Source organism: Manis javanica, chromosome 15, assembly GCF_040802235.1.
Source record: "Manis javanica isolate MJ-LG chromosome 15, MJ_LKY, whole genome shotgun sequence".
NCBI lineage: Eukaryota > Metazoa > Chordata > Mammalia > Pholidota > Manidae > Manis > Manis javanica.
Window position 1 is genome coordinate 46,896,715 of NC_133170.1, and position 23,332 is coordinate 46,920,046.

The window sequence follows — 23,332 nt, forward strand, 5'->3', positions numbered from 1 at the left end:
GAAATTGTTCTGATCTTATAATACCAATTAGATAAATATTTTTTTTATTGTCTGCAGAACAAACTCATACTTTTAACGATTCAACTGTGTTGTCACGCTGGAGGGTTTCAGCCCTTGGCAAGTTCACTCTGGATCTGGTGAGACTGACTAATAATAATAGAATGATGTAGGTAAAAGGGTTTATACCAAGCTTTATTAACATAGAGGCAAGTTGAGAGCTAGAATCACATCTGCCTCTGGTAAATCTGAAAACCATCTTCATCTCTGCCCCCCCTCCCCCACAGAGCACCAGGTGGAGCTCTTTAGATAGTGGCCAACAATATTGGCTCATTGTCAACACATGTGTAACCATTAGCACAGCAGCAGGCCAATTACATCATCAAGTAGACTAGTGTCAAGTGAGGATCCTGGCAATAGGCACTTCCATTTTCCCTGCATGTATGTAATCTTTTTATTCATTAATGAATACTCCATAAATATTAAAGACATCTACTTATATCAAATAATGTTGGAGAGAGAACTAGCCTGAGCATTCAGCCCTGACCCAGAGAAATAAGTGTATTTGTAATTCTGTATGATTTTAGTGAACTACTTTGCACCGAGTTGAAAAAGTTGTTTATTTCAAAAAGTCACATCCCAACACACAAACCAATTTTCCTTCCCAAATTCTCCAGTTCTGACAGTAATACAAACATAATCATGGTGACGATAATGATAGAGCTACCACTTACTTGTGTAGGTTAAGCTGTTACTTGGAATGTTTTTATCCTTTGTTGGAAAACTTCCTAATTATCCAGCGTACAAGTATTTGGGTACCAAGTGCCAAAGTCTTCAGGAAGCTCCCTTAACAATGATAAGCTCATGCTGATGGTGTTTCTCTGAATTACTATGATCACTTTTGTCTCTATCATACAATCTAGCATTTCATGATGTTGGACTTAAGTTGTCTGGCTATTTTCTGAATGTAAAAAAATCTATTTGCCCCTAAAAATACGCTCCTTATGAGTCAGCACCATGTTCTTTCCTATACCTTCACTCATGTAGCACAGCTCTGGAAAGTATATAGACTTAAAAAACAGCAACTAACTCCCCATTTTTCTTTTACTGTTAATTAGGATTCTAGTTACTTTAATTTACAAAAATTTCCCCAGGTAATGATACTCTTCATTTCTGACCTCAACACAGTATCAGTAAGTTCCCATTAAAGGCCTAGTTCATCATAAGACACAAAGTTGAGGCTGACCTTGAAGAAAGAACAGAATACCTTTAAGTGCTAATCATGCACAGTAATGAAAATTCCTGATACAGTTCAACCAAGGCTTTTCAGTGTAATTGCAACAAATTTTATGTTACTTTTTAAGTAGTGAGCTCTCCTATAAGCTCCAAGAGCTCATTTTGAAGGTCATGCTAACCAGAATAACACTTCTCTGAATCCAGCCAGAGCTCCCAGGATACTTTCAGAAATTACCCTAGATCTGGAGGAAAAGTCATTCAACCCATTATACAGATACGGTATCTAAAACCCAGAAAATTTAAATGGCATAATATGTGCTCTAAATACATGTTTTATCTTGTTCAACAAAGTAGAACTGCTGGGTAAATTGGTAAAGTGTCAAGATTAAAGATGGATCATCCTGGCCCCTAGTTTAAAGCACACCCACATTAGAGGAAGGCTAAAATCAAACTGTAAGATGCACACCTACATAGCAAGTCAAGGAAAGATGTGCTCTCTTACAAATTTATGGCAGAAAAGATAACGATCTTCTACTTTTTAAATTGTTTTGGTTCCCTTTTTAAACTGTCACTTCCTCCACAAAATGTAACAGTTTTGTGACTTCAGTACTAAATACATACTAAAACCTTGTTAGCATAAAACCTAAATAATTTGGAAAATTTGGTTTGGACTATCTGCTGTTTATTAAAGAATAATAGAATGTTTAATCTCTGGAAAAACGGGTATTTGTTTTGTTTTTCCCAAAGTAACCATTTGAGTAACAATTTTGAATTGTGATTCCTAACCCAATTTCTGCAAGTAATTAATGAAATGACTGTGCCAGCATCTTTTAATGGGTTCTTCTCATTTATTTTAAAGTTACTAATGAGAAACACTTAGACACTGAATAGATCAGTGCACCAACAGTGTTGACTGTTGACCTAAAGGTGGAAATCATTTAAGGACAGAGTCAGTTCTCAAATATTTGGGGCAAGCAGCTACCATTTGTAGATCATCTCTGCCCTTAGTTTTCTTCTCAACCTCTTCTTTGACAAGCTTGTGCTATATAGTCATTCATTCTGCCTCAACAAAGTACAGGTGAGATGTAATAAATTCAAATCGGATTATTTTGCTTCAGGTTAAAAACACTTTCAAAAAGTTTGTGGATTGCATTAGATAATAAAAGATGAGACTTTTAAAAATTATTTATAATGCTATTCCTAACATAATGAATAGATATTGGCAACATGGTAACCAAAATCAAGCCATAATCTACAACCACTTAAACTATGATGGTGGTATCTTAGCTGCATTATAGTTTGTAGATTGAAGTAACATACCGATAGACTTAATTTTTTTCTTTTTGGCACTTTGAGATATTTGTACTGGTTTCCTATAAGCAGGTCTTAAAGATTTTTAAACCCTATTCCTAACAAGATCATTAGGATACCAGGCAGAAACCAGTCTATGACTGGTGGATAAACTGACTATAGTGTCTGGAGGAATTAAAAAAAAAACTATAAAAGGTCAGATCTGTACATTTTGATACATAAGAACAATATATGCTGTTAGAGCACAGTTTGTGGGTTAAATCACATACCAGTTATATTCAGTGTGTCTTGATACAAATATCACTCCCAAATAAAGATAAAAATATATATTTCAGGGATGAAAAATATGAGAGTGGACTAGTGAATAGAAAAATACATTAAAATCAGACATTAAAGAATGATACAGTTTTCTGAATAGTGTTAACATTTGCATGAAGTTGACCAAAACAGAAGCAAACCCAGCAGAATGAAAGTGAGATTTGGTTCTGCGTAAGATGAGATCCGATTTCTTAAGCAGGTTCATCAGTGTCAGCTGTGCAATGCACTTAACATTAAATGACAAGGCAGGATTATGGGGCAGACCCAGGAGTCCAGCTAATTTATCATCCTTGAAGCTATGTGGGATGCTATATAACACGACTGAAAATAGATGACAGAAGGCTGCCCAGGCAGCTGCTGCATGGTGATCTAAAATAGGGAGACCACAACCACGCCGAGAGAAGAAATACTTTAAGGGCACACTGAATCGCAGCATCAAATGATAAAACACAGCTCAGGGGCAGACAGGAAACATTGTTTCTGTGAATATAATAAAGAGAAATGAAGTGATTCCTTTACAGCTAAGCCACTGAAATAACATGATTCTAGAACAATTGCTTGCAAATAGGGAAACACTGTACAAATAATAGTCGCAACTCAAATCAAAGGATAATTTAATTCAAACATCATGAGAAGGATTGATAGATCCTTTCTTTAAAAGTGTTTCACAAATCATTAGAAATATCTTTCATTATAAAGATGTCAACAGCCTTCACGTATCTAAGACAGAATTTTAAATTATGTTTGGTTTAAAAATAATACCAAATGTCCAAAGGGCTAATTTTCCAGTGTTGAAATGTTCTTCTCTATAAGATATTATTTTGAGCGTGTTAGGTGCTTAGGTAAATTGTGGAGTTAATTCATTAATTGTTTTCTATGATATGAAACTGAAATTTTTTTCAGTAGAAATAATGCATTTTATTGATGGGGACAGACGTTTTGCCTGTTTGCTTGCATATGAGTAAATCATATTGGTACAATAACATAGAAGTTACTTAAAAAGTCCTATAACATAAGAGTATGTCATAAAACTTGTAGAAATGAGGAGAGACTGAGCCAAATAAGGATCTGGAGGAAAATATATTTTCAGATACAGCCAAGCTCCTAATTTAAAGTTACATTTACGAGTTCTTAAGTGTAAATAACAGAAACTCAGAATGTACTTTCCCAAAGAAACAATAAATAACAGGTTCATAGACTGATCTATAGATTTCACTGTAACACATAATTACCTAAATTCAATTTGCATTGAAAAAGGAAGATAACCTCTGTAAATAAATATCAGTAATTAAGCGAAATGGGGGAAAAATGAATAAGGGGACAAAATAGTCAGAAATTAAGTGATCCCTTTGCAGCAAAGCCATTGAAAAGAACATAATTCTAAAACAAAAACTTGCTAACAGGCACAGAGGATTCAAATAATGACTATAACTAAAATCAGAGAATAATTTGATATAAATAATAAAAAGAATGGAGGAACTAATTAGAGCAGATGAGAAGTTGGTTGAAAACTTTGGAGCCTATTTTGAAATCTATATTGGAACAGGGCAGGTATTTTAGAAGTTAGGATTAATGTCCTTTCAAATGCTTTTCTTTTCACTAATAAGTGAAGATTTAGAAGCCTTCGCCAGTTCCTCTGCTCTTTCTTAAAAGCCAGTTAACTTCTTTCTCATTATATATATTTGGTAATTTCATCTATTTCCCTGTATTTAATCATCTCTTTCCTGGACTTCCAAATATATCTTCCTAATCTGATCCTCCCTCTTAAATTTATCTTTTTTTAAAAATTGAAGTACAGTTAACATGCAATATTATATTGATTTCAGGTGCACAATTTAGCATTAGACAATTATATACATTACGAAATACTACAATAAGTGTAGCTACCATGTGTCACCATACAAAGATATTACCAAATTATTGACTGTATTCCCAATGTTGTACTTTCATCCCTGATCAGATTATCTTATAACTGGAAGTTTGTACCTCTTTATCCCCTCCACCTATTTCGCCCATCCCCCCATGCCCCTCTCCTTAAGTTTAATGTGTTCAACCAAGTGCCTACTGAACATTTCCATTTGGATGTCCCAAAGTTTCCTTAAATTCAGTATATCCAAAACTAAACCTGTTACCCTGTCTCCCTGAAGAAAAGAACAAAAATATATGCACTTTCCACTCAGGGCCTCAGTCAAAATTCTGAGTCCCTAACCTCTCCCCTTTATACCTATATCCACTCAGTTCTCGCCATATTAATGTAGTAATACCTAACTGTTCCTCCTACGTCATTTCTTCAAGTCTATTCTTCAGATTCTGCCTGTACTTCCTTAAACTCCAACCTGAAAATATTGCTCTTCTTAAAATTAAACATCTTCTACTGCTCTTCTTTGCCTTTAGGGTAGTGTCAACTCTTTAACTTGAATTATAGTGCCCTTCATGATTTTCACGTTTATCCCAATTGTCTCTTACTGTTGACACAATGAAGGGCTTACCTAGCAATTCAATGAAAATAGTAAGCTATCCCTTCTCATGTCTTTTCATTTAGAAATTATTTAAAAATACATGATAAACTTTTAACAGTTACTCCTTTAAGAGGTTCCTTGTATTCAAAACTCTAAATACTATACAAACCATGGATTTTAATTATTTACATACTTTCAAGCTCATAAGCAATACAGTAATTTTAAAAGGAAGTTAAAGGTGCTTGATTTGGTTAGGAGTAATAAGTGTAAAATAATGAATTGTGTGTAGTGAATATTATTATTTTTCCCCAAATAAAAACTTGGAGTCATTTTAAAATATAATATCAATTTCTCTCCCAAATACACCATTAAATTGCTCACAGCAAAATCAGTGGTTAAGATTTTAAAGTCTTTGTACTTAATGATGGATTGTGTAATTTAATAGTGAAATAGATGAAGGGGGAAAGATAAAATTAATGAGAAGGTTTGACATCTTGGTCAAGATTATATTCTGTTGATATTTGTAAACTGTAGACAATAAAATCATTAATTCTGGTGCATTTCTACCAATAAGTAAATTAACAATCTTTTGAATTAAAACAGCTATTTTAAAAAATGGATTACCTTGGAGTAAGTTATCCTCAGGATAGGAAAGGAGTAGGAAGGAGAATGACCCTTCAACCACAGAGACCTAGTGACTGCTGCGCGCTCCGACGCCAGGAGGATGAGGGCTGTCCCCGCCGTACAACTTTGGGGACCCTCTGCGGTCAGCAGCTGCCCTGTCTCAGCACCGTCCTTCACTCTCAGGTCACAGTGGCCTAAAACACTGGAAAATTGGCATCTAAAAAAGTATATTAGCAGTATACCCAAAGAAAACTGAATTTTCATCTAACAGTAAATCACGTAGATGAACAGGACGTTGTGAAATCATTCTCCTGAAGAGACTACGTTGTGAACTGTATTCTCATAGAAAAAAAGTATCAGCAGGTGCTTCTAAATGATAATTGTAAGATGTTATGTGGTTTCGGTTCGTAAGTAATTTGTTCCATCCTGACTGAAAACAGTATAATCCAGGAAGACGAGATCACAATATCATTAGCAAATTTAAGTCCGAGTTTTGGCGAGTCAGGGTACTGGCAGGAAGGTCCTGTGGAGCAATGCAGGGCTCTGAAATACACACTCCAAACATCTTAGAGATTTTCCCTAAACAAAACTGATCCTGTACTTTAAAAATACCCTTAGCCTATCTTCCTCTGAGACATTTGCATAAACTAACGACTATGATCATTTGATATTCTCTGTTCATGGACAGTGAGATTTATAGATTTATTGGGATATGGATAGCTTTTCTCATTTTGCTAACAGGATATATTTCTACACATTTCTTTCCACATTTGTGGAGAAACAAATCATATGTGATCACCCAACATGAATCCAGTGCTAATCTACATCTTAGTCTTACCCTGAACCTATATGAGTACAATTTTTTAAAATAGGAAAATAAAAACAAAGGAGATCAATAGGCAGGTAATAGGGAGGTTAACTACAAGTCTTCATTAGAAAAGAAGAATAAAAAAAAGTGCCCTTTCCAGTTAGGAAAGCAGGATGTATGAAAGCTTAATCACTAACACAACCAAAAACATCAATGACAGCACTGAGGAATCTCACAATGAGTCATAGAACAAGATTATTGAAAATGAAAATACAGTTGAGTTCAAGCAGTTCCCACCTTCTAAACAAGTAGTATTTCAAACCTTTGAATTTAACTTACCCTATTAAATTATTTTATATAGCGTAAGTCCCATGATCAAACAAAAAAAGTCACAATGTACCTGAAATACAGCAATCTTTAGCAAATACAGTTCTGAATCAAAGGGAAGCATACTCAAAGGGGTAGTAAGAGAACAGAATCTACACTGCTTATGTGTACTGCGAACCCGCAGAGCAAAGTGGTGGTAGGAGGCGCATGAACCTTCCAGCAGAGCCAGGCAGCAAAGGAGAAATCTGAACATGGGGCTAAAGGATGAAGATCAAGGAGACCAGTTCTCGGGAAGTTTTATCTGACTCTAGAGCCTGTGCATTAAACATGGAGAGAAGGCACAGAAAAGGTAGCCTTGTTAGGGATGAAATGGGGAAGGGCTGCACTCACATGGTCCCGCAACCCTCCCTCTTTACTGTCACTGTCAGGGGCCCAGCTCTCTATTTCCTTCTTGGATTCAAGGCGAAACACAGGAGGTTGTGGCACTTTGGCTACAGGCAGTAGCTGGCAAAACAGGGAAGAGGGAAATTCAAAAACAGTGTTAAATACTGAAGGGAATTCCTGCGACACTCCCAAGTGGCCATTTGCCTGTAGAAACCTAGGTGAATTGAGCAGTCAGAGACTCAGCTGACAGACATTTTAACAAGATGATATTTGGTAGAGTTTTTTTAATTCCCAATAGGAAAGTTCAGCAATTTAATGAATGTTTTTATGGTCCTCAAGTTGTCTTGATATTTCTGCCTTTATGTATAAGGTAAAGCATTACCTTTAGCTCTGGTGGTTTCACCGACAGTGAATTTATTATAAAGGACAATACCTGGGACAGAGACCGTCAGAACAACCCCTGCCCACCTTTCCAAGCTCCTTTCTCACTACTCTTCCCTCCTCACTAAGTTCCTCTGCCCAGGTTCACTTTGAGTTTGTCTAATAGAGCAAAACCCCCTTTCTGTCCCCCAGGTCTTTGCGTATTTTCCTTCTGCTTGGACCTTACCTGCCCTATGCCTTCAAGATTTCCAATTTAAGTGTCACTTCAGAGAGGTGCATTTAATTGTCTCATGTCTGTCTGTCTCATTAACTGTAAGGTTTAGAAGGGGGAACCATGTCTGTTTAGTTTACTGTTCTAAACTTGGAACTTAGCACCTTGGCTGAGATGTAATTAGAATTTAGTACATAGCTGTCTTGAAGGTACATGGGGGAATCTCTGTGGAACATTTCTTCAGATGTGAAGAGCTACTTTACAATTACATATTTTAAAATTTCTAGTGCTCGATTGATCCACAGAAATTCACTCTCAGAACAAGGCAGTCAGTCAGTATCAGTACACTTTGAAAGGGAATTCCTCTCCCAAATTCTTCTAAAATTTAGGACTGTCAGACAAATAATATGTTAAGTTAAAATGTCATCAGTTGTCCACCTCTGTTTAGTCTTCACAACTTCAGCCAGTTGAGTGTCATTTTTGTACTTTTTGCCTTATCCCCATACTAACTTTCTAACTGAATTTTAAAAATCAACACTTTTTAAAACCTTAAGCAAATATATTTCAAAGAGAAACTTTATCAATTCAAGAACCAAGGCCAGTTCACTCGCAATTAATAGATAATCATGAAATTCATTTAACGTCAATGTCAAAAACTGAGATCTGATTCATTTTGCCACCTACAGGTCACATACCAAACTCTCAGAAACAGGAGTTCAATTTTCTGGTCCCTGCAGGGGATAGGGTATGGTTACATACACGCTATTAGGGTCGTAAGGATAAAACTACCTCCTATTCAGCTTCAGCATCATGTGTATGTTTTGGAGTATGGTATATTATTCAGGTGGGGTGCACATAGCTTTGAAATAAAAAAAAAGACATCTTAAAATGAAATTCCTCTATATACTAATGAAAGTAAGATGTGTGTGATTTTAAGTAAATGGTGGTATTTTTTTTTTTTTAACTTCTCATTTGTGGTTAGCTTTGAGTATAGTCTGCTTACTGACTTTATTTCCTTTTCAGATAGGTGTATAAACATCATGTGTGTGAGCTCATTTGTATTCTTTTTTTTTTGTATTCTTATTTTAAGAAACTTATGTGGTTTCCTGTTCTGCTTTCAATACCTCTCAGTTGTAGTCTTTATATCTCATATTATAGCTGATGAAGAAAGTATCATGGGAAGAATATAATTAACTAAGACCAAAAATAGGTGTTGGGAGTTGTGATGATTGTGTGTGTCCTCATTAGCATATATGTAGTTATATATCTAGTTGTTTCAGGGAGAAAACTCAAATTACAGGTTGCCATCTCATGTACATATAAAAGATGTATAAAAGTTGAAAATTTGAGATTCTAACTACCATGATGAAGATAAAAAAAATATTTGTCTCTATATGCCAGGTACTGTGCTAAGCACTTTATGTATCTATTTTGTTTGTCTCAAAAACCCTGAAGGATATAAAGAAAAGTTTAAAGTAACTGGCTAGTGGCCACCCATCCAGTAAGTGGAATAGGTAAAATTCACACACATCTGTGGGATTCCAGAGCCTAAGCTCTATACACTTGCAATGCCAGATTCAAAAAACCATTTTTCAAGGTCCTTCTATTATTCTGCATAATAGCTATGATCTGATAGATACACAGACCACTGACTGATTTAGCACATGGGGGAAAACCACTGTCCTGGCTCCACCACTTCTTTTTGAATCAGGGCTTTTGCATGTCCTTTAAACTGGTCTCCTAAAGGTAGAAATAATACCCATCTCATTGTGAAAATGACCAAAGTTAGTATCAGCAGCAATATCATTAATGATTACCTAAAATTACTACTACAGTGACAAAGTCTCATAGTAATGCACACACTTCAGGTGCAGGCCGAAACACATACGCACAGCTACTCCTCTTGGAGTGTGCTTGCCAAATGAGACTGTTTTGTCATTCCAGATATATGGGTACTGAGGCTCAGCTGATTGAGGACAGTGCAAAAAGCATCAAGGTCGGGTTTGATTTCCTTGCAGGCTAGTTAGCTATCCACAGTCAGAGACAGAACATAGGCACAATGCCAGCCAGTTGTATGATATGTTTGGGTGAATATAGTAATTAGAGAAAAGCATGACTAACATCCAAATATAGGAGACTGAAGCTTGAGACTGAAGTTAATAAGAATCCACAAAAATGTCTAAAATAAGCTGACTATAGAAAACCTCCTCAAAAGCAGCATCACCTATCTTAGTATCTCAATATTGTTACGTAGTAGCCTATCTAAAACCTATTCAGTGGAAGAAATCTACAAGCACGGGCATTACGACAGAAGACGTGTATGATCCCTGCATTCAACTTACATAAATTCCTTTATATAAAACTTTAAATAAAATTACTGCAATTAAAATACTTTATAAATGTTTAGCTTATGTATTCTTTATTATGTTTTGTTAAACACTATGTACTTATTGAATTTTGTTTTATAAAACCCAGGTGTACTCTAGCTTATAGACTATGGAATTTTTAAGGGCATTTTTGACTACATGTAATTTTTGCCTTCTGCAGTAACTTTAGTATCAACCTATAGGTTAGCTGTGACTAGAGTACAGAAATGAAGAGATAGATGTAATAACAGTTGCACAGTTGCAGTAGGAATGGACTTTTTGTGGATCTGGACATGTTATAGTTAAAAAAATTTTATTTTCTATAGTATATAGAATGTATCCAAGAGCTAAGTTGTTCTGATTGTAGACAGGTGGTTCTGGTTCTTTACATACAAACATTCAGAGAAAAGGGAAGGATTTTTGTTCCCCTTTTTTTCTTTTTTTTCTTAGGGTACAATTGATATACAATCTTATAAAGGTTTCACGTGAGCAACATTGTGGTTACTATATTCACTCATATTATCGAGTCCCCACCCCCACCCCACCACAGTCACTGTCTATCAGCTTAGCAAGATGCCACAGTCACTACTTGTCTTCTCTGTGCTACACTGTCTACCCCATGACCCCCCACCCCCACACCATGTGTACCAATTATAATGCCCCTCAATCCCCTTCTCCTTCCCTCCCCAACGCCTCCCCTTTTGTAACCACTAGTCCCTTCTTGGAGTCTGTGAGTCTGTTGCTATTTTGTTCCTTCAGTTTTCTTTATTGTTATATTCCACAAATGAGTGAAATCATTTGGTACTTGTTTTTCTCTGCCTGACTTATTTCACTGAGCATAATACCCTCTAGCTCCATCCATGTTGTTGCAAATGGTAGGATTTGTTTCCTTCTTATGGCTGAATAATATTGCATTGTGTATATGTACCACATCTTCTATATCCATTCATCTCCTCATTGACACTTGGGTTACTTCCATATCTTGGCTATTGTAAATAGTGCTGCAGTAAACATAGGAGTGCATATGTCTTTTTGAAACTGGGATCTTGTTTTCTTTGGATAAATTCCTAGGAGTGGAATTCCCAGGTCAAATGGCATTTCTATTTTTAGTTTTTTGAGGAACCTCCATACTGCTTTCCACAATGGTTGAACTAGCTTACATTCCAACCAGCAGTGTAGCAGGGTTCCCCTTTCTCTGCATCCTCGCCAGCATTTGTTGTTGCTTTTCTTTTGGATGTTGGCCATCCTGACTGGTGTGAGATGATATCTCATTGTGATTTTAATTTGTATTTCCCTGATGATTAGTGATGTGGAACATCAAAAAGGGAAAGATAATTTATTGATCAGTAATGGCTTGAGAGAAATATGCCTTAAAGTGCATCCACTAAAAACCATCTGAAATGTAATTTGGTTAATTTGGTTTAAATAACTTTAAGTCTACCTATCAGGAAGAAAGGGGCCTCCTCTATACATTTAACCAGTACAAAACACTCATGCATTTATGGTAGTCTGATTTGTATTTTATGTATTGTTTGTTGTCCAAGCCCTCTCACCAGATTATAAACTCATCACTTCATACTCACTGTAGCATCTGCATTGGGAGTAGTTAGGAACTCAAAAATGTCAGATGAATTTGTCTGGTTCTTGGATCAGGTAGCATTCCCATGGTAAATTAAAAAGTGATTTACTAGTTTATAAATCACTCTCTTGTGAGTTAGATTAGCACAAATTAATTTCCCAGAGTTTGATTCCCATGGGTGAACTGATAAAATTAGATTTCAGTAGAATGCTACATATGTCAGGAGGATATAGGGGACAGAATTTTCAATAAATTCCTATAAATGAACTGCACATTTTCCCAGTGTATATCAGTGGGATTTTATGATAAACTGAACTTCATATTGCATCATATTTTCTGAAGTTTTGTGACATCTTATGATGTCCAAATAGGAGTGAGTGTAGTTAGTTTTGTCCTTCACTATGATAGAATGACATAATTCTGTACTTCTTAAATGATTTTTAAGGCATGTAAAAATATTAAGGAAAATATAATCTTTGTATGGTCTAGAGATGTTAAAAATTAGAATGATAAATGGACAAAAATAATAATTTAATTTAGCAATACCAGAGGCAAGAGGCAGCCAGTTCTATCTTGACAGCCCCAGCAGATTTGGGACTTTTATATAGTGGGTGTAGTTAGCAGGCTGGTGTTTTGAGTAGGGAGATAATGTTTTTTAATTGGGTCTTCATTGAAGTTTCTTCCTGAAAGGAGAGAAATGAACTTAGAGCCAATATTAACAGGTGATAATTAAATTATGGATTCTGCATACCTAATGTCCTAGACTAAGGCAAGATGAGGCAACTGGAGGCCGTTAAGTTTAGTAACTGGAGTCAGTGTCTCTCTTAAGTAGGATTTTATAGCACATTAGCAATGGTTGATTAGTATTAAATCAGAAAATAAACTGTTTTTCTTACTAAAGCATATTTTACTAATTCAACTTCATGCCTATGCATTTAAATATGCAGAATATTTTTTATGAAACAGTATGTCTTTTCAAAGGCAAATAAAAAGAAAAGTAAATATAAAAGATTTGTTAAATCCTAAAATCAGTACCTTTATTTCTAAACATTTTTTGTTTCCTACATTTAACATGGGTTAAAAAAAATGTTCTAAATTAAGACTCATGATTGGCTACCTTTAATTGTAAAGAACTGGGGACAAGAAAAATTTAAAGATCTAATTTTATTACTAAAGCTGAAAATCCCTGATTGAAATGTTTAAGTATTCTGTTATAAAGATTTTATGCCATTATGGTTATTCCACATTAATTGTATGGGCAGTGCTGTAGACATCATGTAGGAATTATATCATAGTAATGATAATCCTCATTCCTAAAAGGTTTTTTGTTTTGTTTTGAACACTTTTTTTTGGACACTTTGTTTTGTTTAATGAACACTTGCATTTGCAGTACTTTTAAACATCACTTCTATCACATTAAGTTTGAAATACTTAATTCATACATTTACATTTTGTTAAACCATCCCCGTCTCTGCTGAGAGGTCCATTTATGACTAGAGTGACCATGTAATTTATCGTCCAAACTTTTGGGCAGTGAAGGGGGATACCTTTATTAAAAACAAATATGCCAGGACAGCAGGTGTAAACCAGGAGGTCTATCACTCCAGTATAATAGTATAAGTATACTTACAGTACAATATATGGGTTATTCTTCATAATCGCCAAAGCTGTGCATCTCTGCTTTCAGAATCCTGGCTCTGGGTAACAAGAATGCATGTCTCCTCTGGGCCATATACAGTGAGGTCTGGGTCTGCCTCAGCTGCAAGCCACTGGGGGTGCTTTTGTTGTTCTCACTCCACTGCCTCCAGCACTTAGCTGAGTGCACAGCACGTGAGGATGAAAGGAGTGGAATCTCAGGCTCCAAGTAGGAGGAGAGTGTGCCAGAATTGTGCAAAGCAGTGGTCAGAAATGACAGGAATTGGGGGTTTGAGGAGCAGGGAATCTGGGCCCTCCATCCTATGCAAACTCCACAGGAGCATGTTCCATTATTCCTGTTCTCACAGGGTTGCTGGAATTTGAGCCAGTTGTCCTTCCTTCCCATTTCTACTGAGCTGGTGTTTTACTCAGTACTGACTCAGAGAAAGAAAAGAGCATTCATTGGAGTATGAATCTTTAAGTTCACCAGGGTTCCATGGTGGGGTGGGGAGGGGTGCTTAGATGCCCCCTTGCAAATCACATGTTCCTCCCTCCCCTGCTGCTGAGGACTGGGTTTTGAGCAGGGAGAGTTCAGCTTTTACAGGATTTAAAGGGCCAAGAAAGAGAGAGGGGTGTGTTCTGGAGAGAGCAGAGAGGGGCGAATTGGGAGAGTAGTAGTGGATGTGGCCCCAGGGCGAGTGGTTCTGGGGTTGCCTTTGTCTGTGCTGGTGCAGGCAGAATAATCACACAGACACCCTGCAAGCTGGACATAGGAAACCTGTGTTAATCCATATGTGTATAATTCTTTAATACTTAAACAGGTCTATAATCTTCTCAAAAATAACAGCATGAGTAGGCTTACTCAGTTTTTCTCTTGTTCCAGTGATTTCTACAGCAATGCCTCTTTGCTCCCAGAAGAGAAGAAAGGTCTTGTAGCTTCACATTATCTTTAAATGTGCTTTTATTGTGTGCTTATCTGCACTACAGTCATTCAGTGTACAGACCCCATGGTGCACATAAAATCTTTAAAATGGGAAAACCATGTAAGGAAGTTAAATGAGGAAAAAAGAAAAAAATTGAAAACAGTACAAATAGCAAGGTTAAATTGAATGGTGTTAGCCCCCTGCTGACACCCACTAATAGAGCAGAAGCAGCAGCAGGAATGTGAAACAGGTTAGTGTTGGGAAAAATAGCTCATGACAGTTATAAATGAAATATATAGGCTAGTTTTTCTTCCTAGAGTATCACTTTAAAGAACACTTTAAAAGTAATATCAGAGATATACTAAGTGTATATCCAGTGGAAATAATAGAATAAAAATTAAAACAGTATCTTAGTCTGAAGACTGTAAAATTCAAGTGTGTTTTTTTTCCTGGCTTTAAAAAATTAAGGTATAATTTACATACAGCACGATGTGTAAATATTAAGATTTATTTTTACATTATACAGCTCAGTGACTTTTAAGATAGGAATAAACCCATGTAATCAAATCAAAGTACCTCACATTATTACCACCTTAAAAAGTTCCCTTGTGCCTCTCAAAACAATGTCTGTTATAATTCAGAAGTCTTGGTTCTCTCGTTATTTTCAATTCATCTCCAGTTCTGTGTAAACTACTGTAGCCCAAAATTATGGGCTTGTTGTGGGTCCCTTGCAGCCCTCTCTTCTTCCCAGTCTATTTCCAGAATAGCTCTCCTCTGCTTTTGGCCTTACACCTTCATATCCTGTTAAATGAAAAGTAGCTCTTACTTGATGGAAAAGTAAAATCAGTATAAAGGAACTAGTTGCTTTGGTGAAAAACATGCCACTCTGAGAACACACATAGGGGAGAAAACATAAAGAACCAGTGTCTTTGAGTGAAAAATATAAAATATGTATAATGCTATATATAGGTTATAGGTATTTAGCAACTCAGAAAGTCCATTAAAATAATGTTCACAACTGGTTATAGATTTCATTAGACATTAAAAATGTCACACACTAATTTAATCACTAGTACATCTTTAAAATTTTTTAAATAAATTGATAAGCATGTCTTGCTTAGGGGTTTCAGCCCCAGGCAAGTTCACTATGGGTTCAGTGAGACTAAGAAATATCAATGGAATGTTCTTGGGGTAAAAGGGTTTATATATATACCCACCTTTTTCTCACAGTGGTAGGTCAAGCACTAGCAGTAGGTCATGTCCGCATCCAGCAGTCTGCAGGTCCATTATCCACCTCTGTCTCTGCCTCTGTCCAGAGCACTGTGTGACTCAGTCAATAATAACTCATTGCCAGTGGGTGTGGAAGCATTAGCTTAGCAGTAGGTCAATTATATCATCAGTAGTTTAGGGTCAGGTGAGGATCCTGGCCATAGGAACTTCCATTTTCCCCATACTCCATCCTTCCAGGATTTTCACCTCCCAATCTACATGCCCTCAATTTTCCACAGTGGTCCCTGTGCCAGAAAGATGGAGCATTGTAACTAGATTACAAGCTAGGATAACAAGCTACAGATAATAACAAAAATTGTGATACAGCAAAAATTATAACGATCCTCAAGCCTGAGGAGCTCAGTTGCCACCAAGTGGTCATTCCAGCTATATTCAAATCAGTTCTACTCAGATGAGTTCATGACTCACACTTTCTAAGGGAGAAATCTATCTTCTGCAATGGTCCCAGTGTGAGAAAGCTGGAACCTTGTAACAACAAAAGTTATAATTATAATAGTCATCGTCAAACCCAAGGAGATCAATTGCCACGAAGCAGTCATTCCAGCTGTATTCAAACCAGTCCCAGTTCATGATTCGCACTTTCCATGAGAGGCCAGTTGCAGTACTGATGGGGAGCTCCATGCACCCCAGCAAGTAGCAGTTTTTGCTAGGCTGTGTGCCCAATCTACAAAGACATTAGAGGAGATTAACCTTAAGGGCAGTAAGACACATGTTTTAATGATACCAACATAAGCAAATCTTGTTCATCAGGTAGGATGAATGTAAGAGAGTGATCCTGTGATAGGACTGTGTCAGGAAGGGGGTCCTGTCCCATTCTAGTATACCATGCCTTTACCCCTCTCCCTGTGGGGGTTACTGATGGGTTTCCAGTGCTACTGGAGGTGCATGCACTAGCCATAATAAGACAAAACTCCCTGTTAAGATACTCCTACCTTACAGCTGTTTAGGATATACTACCATGATCTTGGGAACCACTCTGCTGTTACTCCAGGTGTATACAGGAGACCAGCTTCCAGGCCTTTTCCCCAAGGTGCCAGGAGGGCCGGCCATCACTGGTCCATGTGTCAAAATGTCCAAGGCCACGTCCACTGAACAGTCTCCTGGGTTCAGTGCAGTTGGTGCTGGCAGCAAGATATTTTTCTGGTGGCCAAACTCTGGCTTCAAAATTCCTTCTTGGTTTGTACTTGGAGTTGTATAGGGGAGGCAGCAATGTGTGTAAGCATGTCTGTGGGACTCAATATCCGATTCCGGGGCTTTTCATTCAAACACCATAGCACTGTCTGTAAGTGGACTGACCATCCCCGTAGACTATTGGTGTGTGACTTCAGTCCAGATTTTAACAAACCATTGTACCTCTTATCATTCCTGCCCCAGTAGGATTATATAGTTCATGTAACTTCCATTTTATTCTTTATTGTTGTACCCATTCTTGTGGTGAATGTCCAGTAAAGTGGGTGCCTTGATCACTCTTGGTCAGACATAAGCTGCGAAGAGACGCTGCAGGCCTCTTTTGGTCTTCTGTTAGTCTACACAACATGCAGGAAAAGCAACCAGAAGTCCAGTAGCTGTGTCCACACAAGTCACAGCACATTGGTACCCTTCTGACATGGGCAGAGGCCCTATATAATCTATCTGCCACCTGATGAAGGGCATTGGCCCCTTAGCTATTGTCCCACGTTACTGTGGAACTCAGTGTTAAGTCCCTTTTAGATAGAGCATATGATGCACCACTCCCAGGCTCTGCTGATTTCTTCAAAGGTCAAAGGCAAGCCCCACTGATGGGCTACAGTCCACATTGTATTTTGCCCCACATACAACAAACACTGATTGGGCCACATCAGAGGCAGGCTTTCCTTCTAGTCAACATACCTGGGCCAGTTCATCTGCTTCATCGTTTCCTGGGGATGCCAGCAGCAAATGGTCTGGCATATGATAAACTGTGACTGTTTTAGTCTGACCACAGGCCAGTTTGTCTTTATCTCCTTTTCTTCCCATTTTCTCAACTCAGTACATCTTTTCCCTTTATATTCAAATAAATCCAGTAGTTCTACCTCCACCACTGGTGGAGCTGATGACTCCCTCCATATTCAAGCCAGTTCCTTAAATATTAACATGCCATTTCCACATCCCCTGTTTTCTCACATTTCATACAAATCCATCAATGGAGAAAGTGAATGTTCCTATGGCTAGGATTCTCACCTGGTCCTGGTCAGCTTCCTCACTACACATGTGTGGGCAATATAGTATTATTGACTTTAAAGTGCTCCACCCAGTACTCTGGGCTACTGCATGGTTGCAAGGCTGGATGGCTGCAGGGGAGCAGAGACTGGAGTGGTGGCAGCACCGAGGACAGAGACTGAGATGGCTGCGGGGGCAGGGAGGCCCAGAGGCAGGGACTGGCTTGCTGCATGCAGACTCTCTCTGACTGGACAGGATTCCAGTGATTGACCTGCAACCGTGGGAATAAAGTTGGGTGTAAACCCTTTCACCCCAAGAGTGTTCCATTGTCATTTTTTTTGGTCTCATTGAATCCATAGTGAACTTGTCTGGGGCTGAAACCCATTGGCAAGACACCATCCATTCTTCCTTTCACACTATTCCTGTGAAAATACAGCAAAATTCGTTCAGAAAGCTTTGAACTATCAGGAATTTGTCTGTGTCCTAGTTTCTAGAACACTTTATATAGAAAGGCTGTATATATAATACCAGGGCATTCATTCCCTTCCTAGATTCCCTTTACTATAGTGGGGTTTACTTTGTTTTAAATTTCATTAGTGTTTCTTTAATTATCTAATTTCCATTATGATCTGTAGTTAACCCATTTCAACATTTTATGTTTTGATGTTAAGCTGCTAGGTAGTAGGGATAGGTGCCTACTGAATCCATGCTGAGTGGTGCCTCACTGCAGTGCCACAGGCAAAGGTCAGAGAGTGGTTTAAACAGCAAATTTGAGACAAAGATGAGAAAGGAAATTTGAAAGAAAAGTAATGCAGAACTGAGAAAAGACAAAGTTTTTACAAAGGATGTAGACAGGTTAAGAGAAAGAAATGAAAGAAACAGGGTCATTAGGGTCACTAAAACAAAACAAAAAAAACTGCTTTTGGTTAAAAAAAAATGCCTGGGAAATAAAAATCATGGAATAGAGCAGAAATGTGTTCTGGCGACTGTGTTGATAATAGCCTTTGAGAAATTTTACAGCTCTAAAACAGTGATTAACAATGGAAGAACTTGCATTTCCACACGAGGACATTAATTTTAAAGAGACAACAGTTATAAAATATCTAAGAGATTTGAAAGGATTTTTTTCATATTAAACTTTGTTTTAATGGGTCTCAAAAGTCTGTGACAGATTTTGATCAAGTTGTTTCCATTAAAAAGTACTGATTTAAAGATTATTAACATTAGCCTGCTTCCACTCCCCACAAATAATCCATAAAATATTCTCCTTTCCTTCTGAATGTTTTATGGTGCATTATCATCATTTACCAGTGTTTTCCTATTAAATTTAAATGGCCAATTGAGACAAACAGTTCTGAGACCATTCTTCCACCACTGATTAAGATGGAGTGGCTGTCAGGTCTTAGGGATAATACCACATAGCCTTCTGAGCTTTCTAAGCAGATTTGGTGACCTTGCCAGCTCGAGCAGTCTTCCTGTGCATTGCTCTGATGCACAGCAACTGTCTGTCACATGTCATGAACTGCAAAACAACCCAGAGGAGGATACCTAGAGAAGGTCTCAGTGCACATGGGTTTGTCAAGAACCATATCAACAATGGCATCATCACCAGATTTCAGGAATTTAGGGCCTTCTTCCAGCTTCTTCCCAGAACAGTGGTCAATCTTCTTCTTCAGCTGGGCCTACTTGCAAGCATTGTGAACTGCACAACAACCCAGCACAGGTGCATGACCAGCACCATTTGGCCTGGATGGTTTAGGATAATCCTCTGAGCTGGGAAGCCAGCTGCTTTCACTGATGGGTCCTTTTTGCTGTTATCAGCCACCTTGCCAGGACAAACATCTTTGACAGACAAACTCTTGACATTGAAGCCCAAGTCCTCAGGAAGAGCATCATACAAAGCTTCATGATACATTTTAACAGACTTTATTTCAGTTCTAATACTGACTGGATCAAAGGTGACCACCATGCTGATTTTGAGAACCCCAGTCTCCACAGGGACAGTACCAATACCACCAGTTTGCAGATGACATGGAAGGGAAGATGCAAGGGCTTGTCCATTGGATGTGTTGGTGGCAGGATGCAATTCAGAGCTTCAAGCAGCATTTCAGTGACATTGGCATCTTTATGGGTGACTTTCTGTGGGGAAAATGGAAGTTCCTATGGCCAGGATCCTCACCTTACCTTAAACTACTTGATGATGCAGTAGCCTAGCAGTAGGCCAATTACTTCCACACCCGTAGGCAATAAGCTATTACTGACTGAGTCACAGTATAAAGAGCTCCACCCAGTGCTCCGTGTGGAGGCAGAGATGGAAGTGGATTACAGACCTGCAGAATACTGCATGCAGAGGTGATTCTAGTGCTGAACCTGCTATCATGAGAATAAAGCCAGGTATAAACCCTTTTACCCCAAAAATGTTCCATTGTCATTTCTTGGTTTCATCAAATCCATAGTGAACTTGCCTGGGGCTGAAACCCTCAGGCCTCCCCCAGGCAAGACATTTTCCATCCCCAGAACCAGAGCATGTTAGTACTTGGCTCCAACATGTTGTCACTATTCCAACCATAAAGCCATGATGTCATGATTGTAGCTAATTTGCCTAATGTAGGTGCTGACTTCCTTAATGATTTCCTTATATCTTTTCTGGATGTAGGATGGCTCAGTGGAATCCATTTTGTTAACACTAACAATTAGTTGTTTCATACCCAGTGTGTAAGCCAGAAAGGCATGCTCATGGGTCTGCCCATTCTTGGGAGATTCCTGCTTCAATTTCATCCAACAGCAGCAACAATTAGGACAGCATAGTCAGCCTTGCACCTGTAATCATGTTTTTGATAGTCTCTGTAACCTGGGGCATCAGTGATGGTTGCATAATACTTGCTCATCTCACATTTCCACAGGGTGGTACCAGTGGTGATACCATGCTCACATTCAGCTTTCAGTTTGTCCAAGACCCAGGCATACTTGAAAGGACCACTGTCTTGCCAGTGGGTTTCAGCCCCAGATAAGTTCACTATGGAGTCAGTGAGACTGAAAAATGACAGTGAAATGTGCTTGGGGTGAAAGGGTTTACACTCAACTTTATTCCCACAGTGGCTTGTCAATCACTAGAATCCCATCCCCTCAGAGCGAGTCTGCATGCAGCAAGCCGGTCTCTGCGTCTGGGCCTCCCCGCCCCTGCAGCCATCTCAGTCTCTGTCCTTGCTGCCGCCATCGCTCCAGCCTCTGCTCTGCTCCCCTGCAGCGCTGCAGCCGTGTCACCCAGAGCACTGGGTGGAGCTCTTTATATAGAGTCAATAGCTATGTACTGCCCACATGTGTGTAGTGAGCTAGCTGACCAGGGCCAAGTGAGAATCCTGGCCATAGGAATCTTCACTTTATCCACAAGCACTTTCCCATCTGAGCAGCCTCTTTTTCAAATTTTGTGACAGTTCTTTTGTTTATCCCACCACATTTGTGGTCTCATGGCCAGTAGTGGTGGGCTTGCCTGAGTTTGTGTGTCCGGTGACGATGTGTCCTTACCTTTCCTGTCTTCCCTTAGATTTAGTGGTAGTTTTCTTGACATCTGTGTTCTGGCAGCAAGCCTGTTTTTAAAAAGTGAGGGAACTTTTTAAAAAATTTATATAAAATTAAACTAAAATTCTCAGTGTAGAAGCTTAGTTTAGGAATTAGGGACCCAGGTAAATATGAATATAGCTGCAATTACACTTACTACGCTAGAATTACTAAAGATCAGTCCTCATGCTTGAGGGCATAAAATGATCACTGGATGCAGTCAAAATGAAATTTCTCCCTTTGCATGTTATTGCCCAAGTAGGCAGTTCACAGGACCTTAATGGCTGCCTCTAATGCAAGACAGAAGTGTGTTCAAAGCAGAGAACCAGACATGATGTTTGGATGGCTGGCTTTAATATGGCAATTCCCATGTTCCTAAGAGCATATGCAAAAATATGCTTAATGCGTCAGCAGGTTTAGTAGTTTTGGGACAAGCTGAGTGAGAAATAACAGTAGAGCAAGTCCCTAGGGACATGGGGTGCTAAAAATATGATGATAGGTATGTGAAATAATAACCTGCAAGAAACCGGCAGCTTTAGAGAGTTGTAATCCCATTATTTTTCTTAAGAAAGAGTATAAGAAGCCGGATGATCTAAGCCAAAAAGACATGTTAGTGACACCTCATGGCTATACATAAGAAATGTATCATTATTTAATTATACATGCTAGAGGACAACAGTAAAAAAGCCCAAGGCAGTAAAGCAATAACTTCTGAAGTTTTACCTCATCAATGCGGTATTTTTCCAGGAAGACCATTATTCCTGGGACCACAAAGTTCTGCGTGCCTGACTAGCAAGCTAATTTTAGACTACTCCTTCATACACTGTTTGATGTTGCAGAGATTTCTTTTTTTAACAATACAAACAGCATCTCTGACCAAAGGCCATGGATCAAAGCTGCTCTTTGAATGATAAATAAAATTTTGAAACAACTGAAAATTTGGCATAGGCTGAATTGAAAGTAGTATCTGAAATTCCAGATTACACAGTTATAAAAGACTGTAAATATCTGTATTTCCTCCATTTAACTCATGCATTTATCAAAGCTGAATCCTTTTATTCTGTAGTGATGGGTTATAGAAAAATAAACATTGTAAAATAATTGTAATTCCAATGACAATCACAGGTTTCCATTAAATAGACTTTGAGAAATGGTGTACTATTCTCTCTTTGAAAATAATAATAATAAGCTATTAGAATTGGATGTACTTCATGAGATAAAGCAGTTTTTAAAGACATTACTATAGTTTATGAGAGTAGTTTTAAAAATACAATTTTGTGAATTCCACATGTTCCATTCCATTTTGACTCTTGAATCAGCTGAAGCAGGGGTAGGTATTGTGGAATATATCTCACTCACAAACAAGAGAAAGAAGCATAATTAACAAGATTCTTAATAGCCAGTGTATATAAACCTATAAATATACTCCTACAACTGTGGGCTAATCAATTTTTTATGAATTTTATATTATGTGCTACACACACACAAAAAAAAACCCAGACAAAACTCTGAAGTGAATGCTCATTTACACCAAAGAAAGGCATTAATGTAGTGCAAAGAATACAAACTTGAGAATTAGTATAGCTTATCTGTAACTCCTAAGACACTCATCACCTGTATGAATTCCCTCGGTTTCCTTATCCGCGAAGTCAGGATGATCACCACTGGCTGTGGTAGGTTGTGGGAAGGATTTCTATGTACACTGTCTGGTAGAGGAGCTGGTACAGAGTGGCGGCCCCGCACGTGG

General features: G+C 38.1%; 1 protein-coding gene and 1 pseudogene across 2 annotated transcripts in view; one reads left to right on the plus strand and one right to left on the minus strand.

Annotated features, from left to right (window-relative positions):
* Window positions 1-23,332, plus strand: part of UBE2E2 (ubiquitin conjugating enzyme E2 E2) — a 360,447-nt gene that overhangs the window by 118,706 nt on the left and 218,409 nt on the right. The gene's annotated exons all lie outside the window — the stretch shown is intronic.
* Window positions 58-22,341, minus strand: LOC140846580 (elongation factor 1-alpha 1 pseudogene; annotated as a pseudogene).